The sequence below is a fragment of the Lactuca sativa genome, chromosome 5, assembly GCF_002870075.4.
Source record: "Lactuca sativa cultivar Salinas chromosome 5, Lsat_Salinas_v11, whole genome shotgun sequence".
Classification (NCBI taxonomy): Eukaryota; Viridiplantae; Streptophyta; class Magnoliopsida; order Asterales; family Asteraceae; genus Lactuca; species Lactuca sativa.
The window spans coordinates 185,063,067-185,083,683 of NC_056627.2; positions in this window are offsets into that span (position 1 = coordinate 185,063,067).

Here is a 20,617-nt window from a genome sequence, read left to right on the forward strand (position 1 = left end):
AAATATTCATAATATAAACATATTTTTATGAAAATATTTATTTTAGAATAAAATCTATTAAAGGAGATCTTGTGGTGAAGTGTTGACTTATCTTTGATTTATGACACAGGCAACCACCCCCATACCCACTCCATGACCAACCATTTTCCTCACCACCATACCTGGTCATTCAAGGGTACTTCCCCACCATTTGACCAGCCATACTCTTGGTCAAGAGCTAAAAACCCATGCTCTCTCCTCATTCTCACTCATTTCTTTCATTCCCACCAAAGATCAAACACATCTTTTCTCTCAAAATCTCTCATTCAAATTCGAGATTTCCAAGTCATTTTTCAAGCTTTCCATCTTCATTTGGTAAGTATCATCACTCTCCTTATGGTTATTACATTCCCTTTTCACTCAAATCAATGATTCCTCACACAAACTCCATCATTTGTGTGTTAGATTCTCAAATCTTCAAGTGGTCCTTCAAGTGTTCTTGAGTTGAACACTTCACTTCTTCAACATTAACCCACTGAAATCATATAAGGTGAGTTCATACCCCTACATTTTCATGTTTTCTTAAGTTTTTAGGGGGGGGGGGGAATACAAGTTAAAACACCAAGAACATAACTAAACTTTTCTAACAGCTTTCATCAAAAAAGTTGGACTCCATTCACGGACAGTTTTGGACAACTTAAACATTTTAGTTTTCAAAAATGTTTTAGGTTCAAGTAGTTCCAGTTCTTAGCTTTAAAATGACTACTTGCACATCTCCGCATAATTTTTCTACAATTTATGGTCATTTTTTACAAAACAGCCTATCATTTCAAGAACAAATCCGGACCAGTCTGTGAATATGAACATTTTAATACGAGTTAAAGGCTTCAAAAAATCATAATAAAAATTATGAATAAACTAGATACATTTTAGGAACTCTCCGAATTTACAGATTCAGTTTTCAACTTCATATAATTTTTCTATGATCTTTCTAAAACAGTGCAGAAAGGTCAAGAATTAGTTAACAGCTTATAACTTTCAACAAATTTTGTAACATGTTGAGCAAAGTGTTAAATCTTTGATGACTTCATATTTTACATGTGTTTCTTGTAGTGGTATAATTATATAATAGAAAATACTCACTGAATTGTAAGAATCCTCCATCATTACCATTAGTACAAAACAAAGCAAGATAAACATAGTTATATTGTGCTATACATTCGACTTACATAGAAAAGGGTTGTTATACACCACAAACGAACATACTAAACTATAATAGATATAGTTAGGATGCATGTACATTTCAAACATTTTGATAAACTATAATAGGTATAGTTTATGATCATTTACATTACAAAAGGGTTTTCATACGAAAACGGGTACAAATACAAAGTACCGGTTTTATACAAAAAGGGGTACAAATACAAAGTACCAGGTTTTCATACGAAAAGGGGTACAAATACAAAGTACCGGTTTTATACAAAAAGGGGTACAAATACAAAGTACCGGTTTTATACAAAAGGGGTACAAATACAAAGTACCAGGTTTTTTTACAAAAAAGGGTACAAATACAAAGTACCAAGTTCACATAAAATGGTTTTTATGATATTAAAACTATATTTCATCTAGAATTGTTAGACTTCAGCTATAATCGCTGAGCGTGTATGCTAGAGTTGTATAAGAAATTAGTCTCGATGGATTTAGAATTGCTGGGCCCGCCTTATCTACTGTTCCTCGTTGGGTTGTGGACCTAGGGCAGACTCACTATATTCAACAGTTTATCTAACTTAAATCTTATATAACTTATATACGCTGGACGATTATAGGAGAAATCTACGGGTCTTTCTAGGGTTTATTATCACATAATATAGGAATATTCTTTTCACACTTAACTAAGAAAATATTGTATTTTTTGGAAATCAAACTCTATCGATTTTACAAGGGAAACGGTTTCTTCCTCAAACAAAACTCTTATGAACTCACCAACTTAATTGTTGACACTTTTTCAAAACTACTTGTATTCTCAGGAAATCAGTGAAATAGGAAAACATTAGCGCTTTGAGGATGGGACGTTAAATCGTCAAACAATTTAGTTTGTCATCATAATGTAATTGATTTTGAAATATGTAAACATATACTTTGGTGTAACCTTTTCAATTATATTTATGATGGTTGTATTTACTATGAGCACTATTATACTCGTTGTTGTGATACTATACATGAAGTCCACCACCCCTGGACGTTTCCGCCATCCTTGGTTTGGGGGTGTGACGATCGACGATCTAGATCATGCTTCAAAGACTCAGTAGAACTATTGTCCTCAGCAGTAATAACCATGTCATCCACATATAAGGATAAAAGAATCCGTCCCACACTTGAGCATCGAATAAACAAAGCCAAATCATGATTACTCTGAAAAATCCAAGAGAGGTAATCAACGCGGAGAATTTCACAAACCAAGCACTAGGTGGATTCTTGAGACCATACAAAGCTTTGCAAAGCCGACAAACCTCACCCGTCTAGTGTTGAATTCCTGGAGGAGGAGACATGTAAACCTCTTCATGGAGGTCACCATTCAAAAAAGAATTCTTGATATTCATTTGAAAGATCTTCAACTGTCGAATAGATGCAAATGCAATCATAGTACATAATGCGTCATCTTTGCCTCTAGAGCAAAGGTCTTTTCATAGTCAAAACCGTATTGTTGTGAATACCTTTTTGTTACAAGGCTGGACTTGTACCACTTAACAAACCCATCGGATTTTTGTAAATCTTTTACACCCAATGACAACCAATCATATGTTTCCCAGGAGGAAGGGAAACCAAATCCCATGTATGAGTTTGATGAAGAGCAGTGAGTTCCTCAGCCAAAGCATTCTGCTAAAGAGGATCCAATACAACTTCTCTATACGATACAAGTTCAGACAGATGGTGGATGCTCAATATAAATGATGTAAATGATCTTGAGTATGTAGAGTAGGCAAAATATGGAAGCTTGGTGGACTGAATAGGACTAGTAGAGCTCCTGAGGGGTGGTGAAGGTAGGTCTTCAATCTCAACAGTTGAAGGCACAGACTCAGGAGAAGTCGAGGAACTATCTGAAGATGGGAGTATTTCCTAAGCTAGAGGATCAGGTGGAATAGATGAATCTCGAGCCTTTGTATCCCCATCCAAATGATCAATATACAGAAGATCTAAATTCGTTACATCGTGGGTTGTAGCAGTAATCGAATAGAAAGGAATATGTTCCAAAAATGTGACATGCCTGTAAACATATAACTTATGACTCACCAGATCATAGCAACAATATCCTTTTTGTCCAATGCCATACCCCAAGAATACACAAATAGCAGATTTTGGTCCCAACTTGTTCCTTGCAACATGAGGACGAAGAACAAAACAAGTACATCTAAAAATGCGTAGAACAGAGTAGTCTGTTAGCGACCATATAGCATCTTAAAAGGAGACATTCCTGAATTAAATGCAATAGGGATACGATTAATCACATAAACAACAGTTAAGAAAGCTGCTCCCCAAAAGGCACTAGGAACCTGCACAGACAAGAGCAATGAACGAGTTGTCTTAACAATATGACGGTGTTTCCATTCTTCCACACCGTTTTGTTGAGGAGTGTCAGTACACGATGAATGGTGTACAGTACCATCAAAAGCAAGTATGAGTAAACTCATTAGAGGTATATTCACCTCCTAAGTCACACCTGAAGAACTTTATCACATCTGAATGCTGAGTTTTAACAAGAGCTCTAGAATTATTGTAAATGCCAATGAAATCAGATATGGGTTTCATAAGATAAACCCAGGTATAACAAGTATATTCATCTATTAAAGATACATAATAGGTCGACCAACCCTTTGTGGATACTGGTGCAGGACCCCACACATCAGAATGAATAATATCAAAAGGAGCAATAGAGCAAGACATACTTTTACCTAAAGGTAAAACAATGAATTTTGCCAATTTATAACCACTACAATTAGAAATATCACAAGTGTTCAATTCACCCAAAAAGCCACTAGAAGATAGAAAACTAAAATGTGATACATAAACATGTCCCAAATGAGAATGTCAAAGATAAAACTTAGAAGAAAAAGGACTCAAACGAAAAGAAGACAAATCAATATTGAAGGCAACAACAACAAACATTTTGAGAACCTCCAAGGCATAAGGTTCTCCCACCCTACGGCTAATCCCAATCACCTTCTGAGTGTGTTAGTCTTGTATAACACAAAAAGAATCAGAAAAGAACACCTAATTACTAGAATTACACAACTGGCTGACTGAAACAAGATCAAAGTGAGTTTGATAATGTAATAAACATCAGGAAGAGACATATGAGGAATAGAAACATACCCACACACCATCGATTGTTATAGATATCACTAGAATACATAAAAGAGATAAATGACATGCATTACAGAGAAGTAAACGATGAAAAATAAGGATACATTGATGGGTTACACTAGAATCTAAAATCCACAAAGATGAAGGTATACCTGAGGTACCGGATGAAGTAGGGCTAGAATAAGACATATATGTAGACATGACAGTAGGATTGTCGGACAAATATTGTCTGAAACTCTGAAAACCTTGAAACTCTCAAAACCTTGGGATCAAATGAAAATGGTGGCATGTTGGCAACTGACTCAGTGTCAACTGATAGAGCAACAACAACGAACTGTGGAGGGCGAGGTGTTCATTTAGAAGCTCCAAAAGAATGTGGTTGAAATTTCTGCTGGCCAGACCTATACTATTGTCCCGATTGAGTCTGACCAAATTTACCCTTGTTAACTTATAATGGACATAGAGCTTTCCAATGATTTTTCAGTATGTAGAAGGAATTATCATCATAAGTAACCCTTGGAATTTGACGAGATTGATTAGTGGAAACAACAAGTACAACATGAGTGGAAGTACGAGTGGAGATTGCCTTAGACCCTTAATCCGCGTGAGACTTGATACGAGTTTCTTCAGCAATCAGCTCATGAACAACATAATCGACTGAGGGAAGAGGGGAACAATTAAGAATTGTTCCACGTAGGCCTTCAAAATCAGAACGCAACGCGATCAAAAGCTGAACCAAACATTTTTCTTTCCTCCTAGCGATATAAGGCTCAAAGTCTTTTAACTCTTTAGATTTAGTAAGAGCCAATTGATCCCATAAATCAAACATAGTAGCATAGAAATCTTGAATAATCATATCATTTTGTTGAAGGGCGCAAATGTCATATTCTAACTGATATTGTTTAGCAAAGTTGGACTGAGTATACAGTCTCTCCAAATGATTCCAAACTTCATTTGCTATGCCATATTTAGCCAACTACATCCAAATAGACTATTGAACCGAATTGTTAATCCAAGTAATGATATTGGATTTATCAGTCTCCTAAGCATCAACCAACAAATCGAAATTTGCATTTTGAGGAACTGAAGGTTTAGCTTTAGTACCAATGACATAGCCCCACATATTCTTCCCACAAAAGAAGTTCTTCATAACATAGCTCCAGTAAGTGTAATTCTTTCCATCCAATCGAGTACTGATTGACTGAAGGGAATCATATTTTTCCAGTCATGATGGCAATAGATAAATAACCACAATATTGAACAAGCAATCAGAGAACAAGAACAACAAACCAACGGTAGCAACCAATCAAGTAACAAGGAATCGAATAGCAAACCCTAGAATTCGAAAAACATCAACAAACTAACAACAATAGTAAATGAACACAAACAAGCAAACGTACGTCAACAACAAATGATCCACGCCACAGATGACTGCTACAAAACCTTCTAACAACGTATCAAACCTCTGCTCTAATACCATGATAATACACCCATATGGTTAATGAAAGAGAGAATTTACTAGTGTGACATCCCTAATTTCATGGCCAGAAAAGTCCGATTCGTTTAGGCTTTATTTGAAAATCAGAGTATCAATTTTAAAGAAATATGTTACGGAATTTGTTCCCACAAAACATGATAAATACGTTATCAAAGCATTTCCGAAAAAAATGTATTTTGTTTATATTAAAACTTTGGGATGTCATTGTCAATACAGAAACATAAGCATAAACAGACCTTACATTCATTTACGTTAATGATTTACATCTCCTTTAATCTCTTAGTGTAATGTGTCCTCGTATAGATACATGTGATACAAATAAACTGAGTGGGTCAGGTTGGGAAACCTGGTGAGTACATAGGGTTTTCAACCCACAATAATATAGTTAATTTGTTTCTTCACATAATTCATGTCAGACAATTAACCCGATTACCCATCCCCATTTTCTTCGTTTAATATTCCCTAAAGATTTATCCACAGGGTCATCTCCTACATTATATTTTCCTCTCATTTCCTTACATCACATTTTCTTATATGTTTGTTCCTAAGGACTTTTCCTAAGGATCATCACCTACATCGCATAGATAACACTGATTCAGGGATTACTCCCCCAATACTTGTCCAGTAAGGGTTAGGGTATCATCACATGAATACGTAGTTAGAAGATCGCCTGAACTCGTAATTCAATGTAAGGGTTAGAGTATCATCGCATGAATACGTAGTTGCAACATCGCCTCAACTCGTAATTCATCACCTACAGGTTATAAGCCTACTGATGTTTCCACATGACTGTCTAGAATAGTCTGTGGTCACCATCTATACTTTGGTAGATGACTACATTGCTACATCGCAACATCGCAGGTCAAGATTATGGCATTTCCTCACATATCACATCACCTATTTATCATCATCTAATAATCATCATCTTTCTATCATCACCCCTTGCTACCCAATATATATTTATAAGTATAAAAATACATATATACAGTTTAAATCATGTAAACATGTATAAATCGCTCATCTAGCATAGATATCAGGAACACAGATAATATGGACACATAGCATGTAATTTATATTAAATACTTCATATCTATGTGTAAGATGAAAGTAACTATGCACTCACTTGTTAAAGTGATGACTCGAAATCCGGACAACGCTTTGCATCTAACAATCGTCTTTTCCTTCGATGAAACCTAGCATTATTATTATTATTGCTAAGTTTTAGTCTAATATTTATTGCAACTAATTTACTAAAAGTCTATGAGCGATATTGTTTTATAATTGTTAGATAATACTTTTCAACTACTATGTACATACAAGGGCCACACATGAAACACCGGAGGGCAGGACCATTTTGGCATTTAAGCTGTTTTGAAATCCAACAACCCTATGCGGCCCTTCGATGAAACCTAGCATTATTATTATTATTGCTAAGTTTTAGTCTAATATTTATTGCAACTAATTTACTAAAAGTCTATGAGCGATATTGTTTTATAATTGTTAGATAATACTTTTCAACTACTATGTACATACAAGGGCCACACATGAAACACCGGAGGGCAGGACCATTTTGGCATTTAAGCTGTTTTGAAATCCAACAACCCTATGCGGCCCTTCAAACCAGATTCCCCATACCGCGAGAAGTTAAAAGGCAATATAATAACACTTTTATAATTTATACTTAGCACATATATTGCTTATAGGTTCATACTAACGATAATGAAATTAAATATAAGTTATACTTAGAGAAAGGTAAGCATAACTCACTTACAATGGAGTTTAGCTAGGAACCGGCCTCTGTACTAGCAGGACTTCTGAGCCGAAAGCTCTTCTTCTCGGAGCATTCTGGCGCTCCGGACTTGCCACTTAGCACTTGGGAAGTACTAGGGACTGGGAGGGGTTTAGAGAGATGTTTGAGAGAAAGAAAGCTTATGTGTGAAACATATAGGAGAATCTCACACCTATTTATAGGAGGCTGGATGCGAGTGCATGGGGTGTACCTGCGGTGTACGGTGGGTGTGCTCAGTATCTGGGGCATCCAATGTGCTACGCTGCATGTACGAGGGCCAGCTATCGAGATCCAAATGCGAGACCATGGGAAGAAAGCAAGGGTCGAGATTAAGCCACGTGCCCCACTTCGCATCACCCTATTCCTGAATTCTAGATTCCGTAACTTTCGCATACGAGCTCCGATTTTGACATTCTTTATATCCACACGTAGGTGGCGAAGTAATCTACATCTTTCGTTTAGACTCTGTCGGCTAATTTTGACTTTATTTTTAAAGTCATATTTTAACAGACTTAAACAACTAAAATCCATTAAAAATTCATAACTTTGTCATCTGACGTCCGTTTTTGTCTGTCTTTTATATCGTTGAGTTCTTATTAACAAGGTCTTCAATTCTCATTTAGATTATGTCGGCTAAAAATTGATGGATCTAAAATTTAAATTCTGGGCTATGCAATGTTATGCTAAATCTTAGAAAAGTCTTAACTTTCTCATATGAAGTCAGATTTAGACGTTTTCTATATGCACGATGTCGGTTTAACGTCCACAACAACATTTGATTAGATCTTTAAGGCTAAAATGTAATTTATCAAAAATTCACTTTTTGCGTTACACGGTGTCGTGCTGTTTTAGCCGTAAAACTTCGATAGGTCATAAATTCTTCGTTATAGCTCGGATCTCATCGTTCTTTATTTGTACGGAATCCTTGTGACATATACTATAACTTGGTTAAGATTATTCATTCTAAATAATCTTATATCAAAAAGTTGTTTTTGATGCTCACTTTCTCTAAATTGACTAGCCCGAATCTGCGGGCGTTACAATTATCTCTCTCTTAGGATGATTACATCCCAGAATCATCAATGAAACAGGGATTGTATAATGACTCCATATGTTATATTTTCATCCGAGGTAATTGCCGTAATTCTTACATCTTTTCTAACGAGTTTCTAACTCTTAGACTTCTTGACTGTTGGCGGTTCTTAATCTTGCACCCGCTCTTTTTCCTATGTTGGACTTTCAATTGTAATCTTCGAGTTACAAAATCAATCCTTATTGGAGACTCCTACTTAACTTAAGATAGGTTCGTTACTTTGATTATCGCAACAGATCGATGGGTCGTGTTCTAATGACCTCTCATCGTATGATGCAATGCTTAGACTTAGGTCTGTTAGAGTTGAATTTGGGAATGGAATATACCTTCCTTCATGTTATAATGTGATATAATCACATTCTAGCATGTAGCAATTCTATTTATAAGCTTCTTACTTTAACAATGATCACGATACTTCTACTGATTGCTTCGACTATCTTTCACTTCAATCGTCTGGCTTAAGTCAGATGCTACATCGATCTTGGTTCTCTAAACCATGTAACATATTCATCTTAGTCGGTCTCGATTTGAAATGACCAATAGGGTCGGAATAACAATCATCTTCTTAGTCATTACTGAAATGATGGTAACGACGTACATGAATAAAAAGCAATCAATTACTAGCGCCTTGGTAACCTTGTGACTTTCTCTGATCCAAGTGTGAGTCTCGTGCTTCCGGTAGTATAGGCCCCTACTAACATTCACACCTACTCATACTCGTTCCAAGTATTGTCTCGCAATTCACCAAGTCATCATTCAATATTTTCATGTAGTCATTTAACACATCGGATGACATACCTAAGGTTTATATTACTTCTTGAAATGAATACATAGATATTTAATTTCACCCTACACCATGCCTCTTATATTAGGCTACACCACATGGTACTATATAGCTACTTTACTGATCCTTACTCCTAATCCCTTGTGTTGTCACATGTTTCATAAAGGATCATCTGGAATGCTCTCGCCTTTGGCTTCCGCGATGCATTTTGCCTTGCAGCTTTGTTCTTCTTTTGGCAGTTCTTTGAAATATGCCCACCATCTCCACATTCGTTACACTTCCTATTGTCGAATGTACAATCTCCGGAATAGTGACTGGTCCTACCACACTTATAGCAAGTCACTTCTCCATCTCATCTTCCGTAGTGCTTCTTCTTGCACTTCTCACACCACTTAGTTCCACCACCACCTCCATACTTTTGGTCTTCCAGGTTGGACTTCGTGAATCTTCCTTTCTTATTAGATCTTGAGGATACCTCAATCTTCCTCTTCTCTCCCGACTTATCTTTTTATAGACCCTTTTCTCTTATCTGGGTCTATACATTCTTAGCTAATCTAATGGCTATCTTCAAAGTAGTTGCCATTTTGACCGTTGGCCCAAAGTCCTTTTGTAACATCCCAAAATTTAAAACCAAAAATTTCATTTTTAATTTAAATATTTATAAAATCAATTGTCTGAAAACATCCATAGTGTCAACCCATATCAAAACCAGTATATCAATAGTCAAAACATGTCATAATAAAACAACATGAGAGTATAACTCCCAAAGATCTCATGTGCGGAAATCATGGTGTGATGCGCTGCAATCATGTCAGCTCCTTCCTATTCGAAGAAGAAGTACCTGAAACCAAAATTGAAAACCATAAGCACAAAGCTTAGTGAGTTCCCCCTATCATACCAGATACCATACAATAAACATACTGCTTAGCATATCCGAGTGCTGGCCTACCCCTTCGGTCTCTTTCAACCAATAATTGCCTAGCATATCAGGGTGCTGGCCTACCCCTTCGCTCTCTTTCAACCGGTTACCGGGACTATTTCACCCTTACCACTACCACATAATATCCTAGTATATAAACACATAATCATATACCACCTAGCATATTTGGGTGATGGCCTACCCCTTCAATCTCTTTCAACCGACTATGGGGACTATTTCACCTCCCTTACCACTACCATGTAATAACATAGCATACAAGCAAGTAAATCTCAACAGATAGTGGCATACCAGACAATTATCACAAAGACAATCATCTCTACTATAAATAGCTACTAGTGGGCCGACATTGGTTCCTTTGACCTACTTATACCCGGACGGCAAGTCACCTTAAATACCGGAATGTAGCTGAAAATCCTCGGTTCCGAAAATCAACCCACCTCAAGTTCCTATACATAAAAGATTTCCCCAATAACCCTTTCATACTCATAACCCCTTAAGGGTCAACTTTAGTCAAAGTCAAAGTCAAAGTCAAATTCAAAGTCAACGCTCTGAGTTGACTCAAGTCGTCGAGTTCACTCCTCAACTCGCTGAGTTCCCATAAATCACATAATCGTGAAATCAGTATCCAACTTGTCGAGTTTTCCTCTAACTCGTCGAGTTCTTCCTTCTCAACAGAATCCGAGCTTTCCAGTACAACTTGTCCGGTCCCCTTGTGGACTCGTCGAGTTCCATCAATATTCAGAAAACCGAAAAAACCATATCTAACTTTCCGAGTCATCTCAACAACTCGCCGAGTTTGATCTGAATCAGAAGGCCGGGGGACCACAATCCAACTCGCAGAGTTGGATACGCAACTCATCGAGTTTTCCTAGTCTTAACTCATATAGTCCCTTTCAAGCGAGTCTAATGCCTCCAAACCAAACCATAGATCTGGTCCCCTAGGGCTGAGATACCTCGTTAAGTTGCTAACTTTACGTCCATGCATGATATCAATAAGCTAAAAAACACTAAAACTAAGCTTCATAAGAGACCTAGGGCGTGGAGGAGGGCCAAGACTTGATAAAGTAGGCAACTTTACGTCTCAAAAGGCCATGAAATGTCTAGATCTGAAGTCATAACTTCAAGACTTGCTCAAATCCAAGAATGACTCCAAAATAAGCTACTAAAGGCCATAAACTTCTCAATGAAGAGATCTATCAAATAAATGGTCAATGTATCGACTTAATACCTTAATATGGCTGCCATAACAGAGGAATTTCCGGATCCAAAGCTTCTTCCTTCTCCCTTCAACTAAGCAACACCAAACTTCAAACTCCTTCAAGAAAGAACCAAAGAAAACACTCTTTACACTCATACACACTCAAAGTGATAGAAAGCATGATTTAGGGTTTTACTGGACGGAGGGGACGATGAAGGAGGCCATAATGAAACATTAAGGCCTTTAAATAGGTACAAAACCCTGAAAATTAGGGGTTCATTTCTGCCAGCCTACTTGTCGGGTTTAGGCCTCTCGACTTATCGAGTAAGTTTCTTAACCCGTGTCCCAAATTATTCCTACCTGAGGGGTCTGGGGCTCCCAACTTGTGAGTTCCTCTATGAAAGTGAATAAATTATGATTTTAAATATATACCAGAAACTAGGCATTACAAATCACCCCCACTTATCTCAGACTTCGTCATCAAGGTCCGTTGCGGCTGGAAATAGCTCTGGATAGTGCTCCCTCATCTCATCCTCCAGTTCCCACACCCATTCCATACCCTTGCGATGCTGCCACTACACCTTCACCAACTATACCATTTTGTTCGTCAGATCCTTTGTCTTCCTGTCGAGAATGGATACTGGTCTCTCGGTGTAGTTTAGGATGTCATCCACCTGAATATCCTCTAAAGGCACAACTGCAGAGTCATCCACAAAGAACTTCCGCAGCTGGGAGAAATGAGAAGTGTTGTGGATCTGACTAAATCCGGCTGACAGATCCAGTCGTTATGCAACCCGGCCCACCCGAGCCTAGAACCTGAACGGACCAATGTATCTTGGGCGCAACTTACCCCGCTTCTTGAATCGAATGACACCCTTCCAAGATGACACCTTCAGGAGGACCATATCCCTTACCTAAAACTCTATGCTAGCGTGATAACTATTTTTATATAAAATTCTGATAACGGAAGATACGTATCCCAACTCCCTCCAAAATCTAATACGCATGCACGTAGCATGTTCTCTAGAGTCTGAATCGTCCTCTCACTCTGCCCATCCGTATAAGGGTGAAAAGTTGTGCTGAAATGTAGACGAGTACCCATCTCGTAATGAAACTGCTTCCAAAACCTAGAAGTGAAGTGAACATCTTAGTCTGACATAACCAACACCGACACTCCATGACGTGCCACCACCTCGCGTACATAGATCTCAGCTAGCATCTCAGCCGATATACTCTTCTGGATTGGAATGAAATGAGCACTCTTGGTCAACCGATCCACGGTGACCCAAATCGCATCCACTCCACGTGCGGTCATGAGAAGCTTCGTGATAAAATCCATAGTAATATCCTCCCATTTCCACACAGGAATATCCAACGGCTGTGTCTTTTCGTGAGGTCTTTGGTGCTCGACCTTGACCTTCCTGGAGGTCAAGCACCTCTTAACGTACCAGGCTACATCCTGCTTCATCTAGGACCACCAGTAATCAGGATGGAAATCTGTATACATCTTTGTCGCCTTGTGATGGATGGAAAATCAAGATTTTGGTGCCTCCATCAGGATTTCGGGCCCACTGCCTGCGTACGGAACCCACACTCTACGATGGAGTGTGAACAGCCCGCAGATATAATAGTCGAAGGAGGAAATATGACCCATGATACGCTCACTCTTCCGATGTTCCTCCTTTATAGCCTTCTGTTGGGCCTCCCGAATCCGCTCCAAAAGCGGAGTCACTACTCTCATCCTCACGCAGAGGTCTCTGATCGGGGACGTGAATGCCGTGCGGCTAAGTGCATCGGCCACAACATTAGCCTTCCCCGGGTGGTAGAGGATATCGCAATCATAATCCTTCACCATGTCCAACCACCGTTGTTGTCTCATGTTCAGATTTGACTGGTCCATCAAGTACCTCAAACTCATGTGATCTGTGTAAATGGTACAACGGACCTCATAATGGTAGTGTCACCAAATGTTGAGGGCAAAAACAACCACCCCAACTCCAGGTCGTCCATCGGGTAATTTGCCTCCTATGGCTTCAACCGCCTCGTGGTGTAAGCGATAACGTGCCCTCTTTGCATCAACATTGTACCCATACTCGAGATAGATGCGTCATAATACACTATGAAATCCTCAATGCCTTCCGGTAGGGCTAAGATCGGCACCTTACACAACCTTTGCCTCAAAGCCACAAACGATGCCTGCTGCTTAGGCCCCCAGCGAAAGACAACAACCTTCTTCGTCATATGGGTCAGGGGTACCGCTATCTTGGAGAAATCCTGAATGAATCTCTGATAATAGCCTGCTAAACCAAGGAAGCACCGAATCTCAGATGGAGACCTTGGAACCACCCATCTCATCACGGTCTCCACCTTGGCCGGATCGACCAGTATACCGTTCTGGTTGACGAGGTGCCCCAAAAACTACACTCGTGCAACCAAAACTCGCACTTGGAGAACTTTGCAAAAGGTCTCTCCCTCCTCAATGTCTCCAGCACCTCCCTCACGTTCTCCTTATGCTGCTTCTGTGTGTTGGAATAAACCAAGATATCATCAATAAAGACTATCACAAACCGATCTAGCATCGGCCTGGATACGCGGTTCATGAGATCCATGAATGCGGCAGGAGCATTGGTGAGCCCAAATCAGTACGAACTCATAGTGGCCATAGCGAGTCTGGAAAGCAGTCTTCTGTACATACTGGTCTCTGACTCTTATCTGGTGATAACCTGAACGTAAATCAATATTGGAAAACCAAGATGCCCCCTGCAGATGGTCGAAGAGATCATCAATCCTCGAGAGTGGGTAACGGTTCTTTACTGTCACCTTATTTAAATTCCGGTAGTGTATACACATTCGGTGAGATCCATCCTTCTTCTTCACAAACAAAGTCGGGGCTCCCAAAGGTGAACTACTCGGCCTGATAAATCCCTTGTCTAACAGCTCCTGCAGCTATGTAGACAACTCTTGCATCTCGAGAGGAGCTAATCGATATGGGGCCTTGGCCATCAGAGACGCTCCTGGAACTAGGTCATTCCTGAACTCCAGCTGTCTCTCCGGAGGTATCCCATGCAAATCCTCTAGGAACACATCCGTATACTCCCGCACAACTGGCACATCGCTCACGGTCACCTTACCCTCCTCCCGGGTATCCATAATGTAGGCGACAAAACCTGTACATCCCTAATGAAGGTAGCGCCTGGCTCTCCCTGTTGAACTCATGACCAGTCCACACTACGGTCTATCACCCTGAATTACCAGCTCTCCCCCACTTGGGGTCCTGACCCGAACCAACTGCTGCTCACAGTCGATCATCGCTCTATTAGGGCTCAACCAATCCATGCCTATGATGACATTATTCCCACACAAAGGAATGGGAACCAAATCCATGAGGTAACGCTCGTCATACATCCTCAAGACAAAATCTCTATAAACCTCTAATGCTCGGATGGCTCGGTCATCCGCAATCTCGACCTCTAAAGGGCAATCCAACGTGCCTGAAGACTCAGCAAACCTCTTGTTGAGTTCAAGAGATACGAATGATCGGGTAGCCCCCGACTGAAATAATACCAATACTGGGATGCCGTTCACATGGAACTATTGTAAACAAAACACATAGAATATAAATATCAAAACTGACATATAATAAAATTTAGGGAGAAGAAAACATACCCTTCACCACATTTGATGTGGCACGTGCCTCCTTAGCGGTCAGTTGGAAGGCTCAGCTCCTCACTACAGGAGCATCTGTCTTGCCCTGGCGGCCATCTGTGATCTGCATGGTCGCTGGAGCTAGCACCGCTAATGGTTCTCATGATACCAGTCTCAGGCAGATGGCCTTTTTATGGCCTCGCTGATTGCAGTGAAAATAAAGCATGTCTGGTGTCTGAATGGTGGGGGTAAGGGCAATACAATCCCTGCTAAAGTTCCCCAACTTACCGCACTTATAGCAGCCCGATCCCCATAATCTGCAAACTCCCTCACGCGTCTTGCTACATTTCGCACAGTGGCTCCGGCCCTGCTGGCCCTTTGACCTCAAGTCAAACCCCTTGGGTTTCTTCACCAAAACCCAAGTCGTCTGCCCAGTCTGCGCCGTCCTCTTCCTGATGTGCTCTATATCAATCTACCTCATATCATCCAAGGTCGGGCACGTCGAGTTGATGACATATTTCTGAATGTCAGCTCTCAGCCTATCATGGTACCGGGTTTTCTTCATCTCCTCATCACCCGCATATTGAGGCACCAACAACGCCCTCTCTATGAACTTGGCGGTAATCTATGCCACTGTCTCTGTAGTCTGTCACATGTCCAAAAACTACCTGGCTAGCTGCTAAACCTCCACAGCCGGCGCAAACTCTACTCGGAATTTGGTCGCAAAATCCGACAAGGTCATAGCCTCAATGGCTGGGGCTCCCAAAGTATCACCGACTACCACACACCAGTCTCTGGATCGCTTCCTCAAACAATCCGTAACAAACCTAACCTTCGAACCCTTAGGGAAGAAGCTCGTCACCTATGTAGACTCAATTTCTGCGATACATCGCCTAGCCACAATGGGGTCTTTCACCCTGCAAAAATCTGGTGCTCCACATCCCCTGAAATCCTTGAAGGAGAGTGTATGAGTCCCCGACTGGCCAGGTTCCATGTCACTCCTGAATGCCCTAAGGCAATCCTCCATCAGCTTAATGATACCCTCCTTGATCGACCCGAAATCACCGGGGTCGACTCAAGGATGCCTCTCGTAATCTTGGATGTAATGAACTCACGCAACCCATCATCAACTGGTTCGGAACCCGTACCCGAACACCCAGACCCTGAACCTCCTGCTCCATGACCCGCATCACCATTATGAAACAAACCACACAATCGTCAGAGTTATACATAATATCGAGAGATCTCACACTCTACCACTCTTAGTACCCTGAAGCTCCCCAAGAGTCAAGTACAGATCCTCTGCTTTCAGTAGTACATGACCATACGACCTTTCACATCTATCCGTACTTCCCCATTGGCTTACCTAGGTTTGCCAAAGTCGCCTTCTATCCATGGATATGATTCTCAATCAAACAATTTTTGATACTAATCTCATCTTAGGCTTGCCCTAGGGTAATCTTCGACCCACTCTCTGCCATCAGTTGCACAATAATTCCCTGCTATCTCTCCCTAACTAGCTCACGAATACCATTACATATTACTAAGACCAAATAATTCTTCGAATGAGAGGTCCTACCCTACATTTAGTACTCATAATATGTAACTTAACGTATTCATTTACTAGTTAGTTAAAGATAACTAAGACTCCTAAAAGCACTAAGCAAGCATCATTCGAGCATTGAGTAACCAAAACCAACATATCCTAATCAGACCATCATATCATTAATTAATCAGTACTAGCATGCAGTTCAGTGCACATACAACAGGCATATAAGGCATCTTCCTAGATCCTTACCCTAATCTAGCATGCAATTCTCGTACACATACAATAGGAATATAAGGCATTCTTCCCAGATCCTTAGCTCTATTCTAGCTTGCAATTCTCATAATCATATCATATATCATAGAAAACATGTATAGTATCTTGGGGTAACTTATTTGAGCTCGGCTGATTGCACGCATCACACTCCTTGTTCTTTCTCAAAAACCCTTAATTTTAACTTTTAGAAAATTTATTTTTCTTGTAAAAACCTTTGAAATCCTCGATTTGAGTTCAGACACACCCGAGTGTGTGACTGAATTCCTCAAACCAAGGCTCTGATACCAACTTGTAACATCCCAAAATTTAAAACCAAAATTTCATTTTTAATTTAAATATTTATAAAACCAATTGTCTGAAAACATCTATAGTGTCAACCCATATCAAAACCAGTATATCAATAGTCAGAACATGTCATATTAAAACAATATAAAAGTATAACTCCCAAAGATCTCATGTGTGGAAATCATCGTGTGATGCGCTGCAATCATGCCGACTTCTTTCCTTTCGAAGAAGAAGTACCTGAAACCATAACTGAAAACCGTAAGGACAAAGCTTAGTGACTTCCCCCATCATACCACATACCATACAATAAACATACTGCCTAGCATATCCGGGTGCTGGCCTACCCCTTCTATCTCTTTCAACCGGTAACCGCCTAGCATATCAGGGTGCTGGCCTACCCCTTCAATCTCTTTCAATCGGTAACCGCCTAGCATATCTGGGTGCTGGCCTACCCCTTTGGTCTCTTTCAACCGGTTACGGGGACTATTTCACCCCTACCACTACCACATAATATCCTAGTATATAAACACATAATCACATACTGCCTAGCATATCTGGGTGCTGGCCTACCCCTTCGGTCTCTTTCAACCGGCTACGGGGACTATTTCACCACTTAACAACTACCACGTAATAACATATCATACAAGCACACAAATTTCAACAGATAATGGCATACCAAAGAATTATCACAAAGACAATCATCTCTACTGTAAAAAAAATAATAGTGGGCCGATATTGGTGCCTTCGACCCACTTATACCACGAAGGTAACTCACCTCAAATACTGGAATGTAGCTGAAAATCCTCGGCTCCGAAAATCATCCCAACTCAAGCTCCTATACATAAAAGATTTCCCTAAATACCATTTCATACTCGTAACCCCTTACGGGTCAACTTTGGTCCAATTCAAAGTCAAATTCAATGCTTCGAGTTGACTCAACTCGTCGAGTTCACTCCTCAACTCGCCGAGTTCCCCTAAATCACAGAATCATGAAATCGCGATCCAACTCGTCGAGTTTTCCTCCAACTCGCCGAGTTCCTTCTTCTCAATAGAATCGAGACTTTCTAGTACAACTCGTCGAGTTCCTTCCGTCTTCAGAAAACCAAGAAAACCCTAGCCAACTCGCTGAGTAATTTTAACAACTCGCAGAGTATGCTCAGAATCAGAAAGGTCGAGGGTGGGGGGGCCCAATCTAACTCGCCGAGTTGGATACACAACTCGTCGAGTTTTCCTAGTCTTAACTCGTACAGTCCCTTTCAAGTGAGTCTAATGCCTCTAAACCATAGATATGGTCCCCTAGGATTGAGATAACTCATAAAGTTGCTAATTTAACGTCCATGCATGGTATCAATAAGCTAAAAAGCACTAAAACTAAGCTTCATAAGAGACCTAGGGCATGGAGGAGGGCCAAGAGTTGATAAAGCTGGCAAATTTATGTCTCAAAAGGTCATGAAATGTCTAGATCTGAAGTCATAACTTCAAGACATGCTTAAATCCAAGAATGACTCGAAAATAAGCTACTAAAGGCCATAAACTTCTCAATGAAGAGATCTATCAAAAAAATGGTCAAGGTATCGACTTTAGACCTTGATATGGTTGCCACAACAGAGGAATTCCCACATCCAAAGCTTCTCCCTTCAACTAAGCAACACCAAACCTCAAACTCCATCAAGAAAGCACCAAAGAAAACACTATTTACACTCACACACACTCAAAAAGATAGAAAGCACGTTTTAGGGTTTTACTGGACGAAGGGGACGATGAGGTAGGCCACAATGAAACATTAAGGCCTTTAAATAGGGTACAAAACCCTGAAAATTAGTGTTTCATTTTTGCCAGCCTACTTGTCAAGTTGAGGCCTCTCAACTCATCGAGTAAGTTTCTTAACGCGCATCCCAAATTATTCCTACTTGACGAGTCTGGGACTCCCAAATCGTCGAGTTCCTTTATGAAAGTGAATACATTATGATTTTAAATACATACCAGAAACCAGGCGTTATACTGTTGGAAATTCGTTAGTAAACCTATCTATCTTGGAACGCTCAGTAGGAACCAAGTTGGGGAATAGCTTCATCCTCTCAGTGAATGCAGTGGCATACTCATCAACAATCATCTTCCCTTTCTCATCTTCCCTTTCTTCAGGTTCTGAAATTTGTTGTTTAAGTCTATCAGATCTATCTCTGAGCAGTATTGCATTTTCAACTGCTCCATGAATGTTTCCCAAGACATCCGCATGGCTTCTCCCCGTGACATTGTATCTTCTAACAACTTCCACTAACTTAAAACTCTAGTCTTTAGTTTTCTTTTTACAAAGACGGTCTTTTGCTTATCGTTGTAGTTACAACTTTCAAATACCATTTCCATCTCGGAGATTTGGGATAGTCAATTTAGAGACAATGAGCATCAAAAATGACTATTTGATAGATGATTAATTATAATAAATAATCTTAACTAAGCTATAGTACATTTCACAAGTGTTCCGTACATATAAAGAACGTTGAAATCCGAGTTATAACAAAGAAGTTATGACTCGTCGAAGTTTTCGGCAAAACCGACACGACACCAGGAATCGTAAAAAGCGAGTTTACGCTGAAAGCTCTTCTTCTCGGAGCCTTCTGGCGCTCCCGGACTCGCCTCTTAGCTCTTTGGAAGTAGTAGGGATTGGGAAGGGTTTTGAGAGATGTTTGAGAGAGAAATAAAGGCTTAGGTGTGAAAAATATGGAAGAACCTCGCACCTATTTATAGCAGGCTGGATGCGAGTGCACAGGTCGTACCTTCGGTGCACGTTGGGCATACTTAGTATGCAGGGTGTCCGAAGTGCTACGCTGCGTGTATGAGGGCCAACTGTTGAGATCCGAATGCAAGACCATGGGGAGAAAGAAAGGGCTAAGATTATGCCACGTGTCCCCCTTCGCATCTACCTATTCTTGACTTCTAAATTTCGTAACCTTCACATACGAGCTCCATTTTTGAAATTCTTTGTATCTATGCGTAGGTGGAGATGTTATCTATGACTTTCATTTAGACTTCGAGGCTAATTTTGACTTTATTTTTAAAGTTATATTTTAACAGACTTACACAGTTAAAATCCGTTAAAATTCATAACTTTGTCATCCGAAGTCCGTTCCGTCTGCCTTTATATCGTTGAGTTCTTAGTAGTGAGTTCTTCAATTCTCGTTTAGATTGTTTCAGCTACAAATCAATCGATCTAAAATTCGAATT